Below are 1,314 nucleotides of genomic sequence, written 5' to 3' on the forward strand. Positions count from 1 at the left end.
CAACAATCCCAGCAGACTCTTCCATGCCCATTTCCCTCATAAAACCGCCAGACTTGTAGATCACACCAGAAATTACACAGCCTACGAGACTGTGGCTTGCCAGTTCCCTAAAGATCATGACAAGATCTTCACAATGACAATAAAACCTGGAACCCTCAGTCTGCCATAGCATTCCTGAAGGAAAGGGGTGGCAGGTAGCCTGTGATCCCAGCAGCAGGCACGCAGGCTGTATGGACCCATGTCTGTGGATTCCTCAAAGCTCCTTTTATTCCAGGTATCACAGTGTGGATTCAGGGAAGTCCACCACCAACCTTATGAAAATGGAAACTAAAAGCACACAGAGCACACGTCTCACTTTGGGTGGGGGCATCCACACAAGCCAGAGATACGAGTATTTGTAGGGTATTTGTAGGACAACACCCTAAAATGATAAGGGAAACGGCTCAGTACAAATATTTTGTTCACAAAGAACAGTTCCAAAGTTTTCTCCTTTAAGGACAGGGAACACATGACCCATTTCCAGCCATACCCATCCATCGCCAGCCCACCTCACAAAGACAATGCTCGCTCCCAACCCTTTATCCCTATTGCACCAGGGCAATCTCATCCCACAACCTCCAACTCCAACAACTGACCACAGGCCAACTTCACACAGCTCCGACAGGTTGTGTTTCCTTGGGACAAGGCAGCAAAGAGGTATTTTTGGTTAGGAATGACACATTCCAGCAACAAGTGTTCCCTGAGGGAGTGTCTGCAGTGATGGAGGTGACACAGCCAGAGGCCCCACACAACCAGATCGCACCCGCACAGGGCCAGCAAAAGCAGGGACGGGGCAAATGCTCATCCTGATATCGATGTAAACCTTCCAAGGGGGATATTCCACACACCTGAGGCATTCCCAAAGACACCTGCCCTGCCAGGGACCCACTCCATCACCAACCACCGAGGCTGCGGCCCTGGGCACCTCCTGTCACCCCACACCTCCCTCCACAGGCGCCAAGGAACGCCTGGGACCCCTCAGGGATGGAGGACAGCAGTGACAGCCCTGGGTGACAGCTCGCCACACCTCAGCCCCTCAAAGCACCACGAGGCGACCCCCGGAGGAACGGACCCCACCGTGGGCGGGGGGCAGAGCTGGGGACGCAGGGTCCCCTCACATCCCGTGGGACAGAGGCCCAGCCTCGGGCCGGGTGTCACCACAGGGCCCGGCGCTCCACCAACACCACGGGGAGGGACCGGGGCTGTCACTCGCAAGTCCCCTCACCCGCCGCGGAACGGATCGGGGGTGTCACATCCCGGGGATGCCCTCCCATC

This window comes from Geospiza fortis, unplaced genomic scaffold (genome assembly GCF_000277835.1).
Source record: "Geospiza fortis unplaced genomic scaffold, GeoFor_1.0 scaffold244, whole genome shotgun sequence".
In the NCBI taxonomy this organism is placed as follows: Eukaryota; Metazoa; Chordata; class Aves; order Passeriformes; family Thraupidae; genus Geospiza; species Geospiza fortis.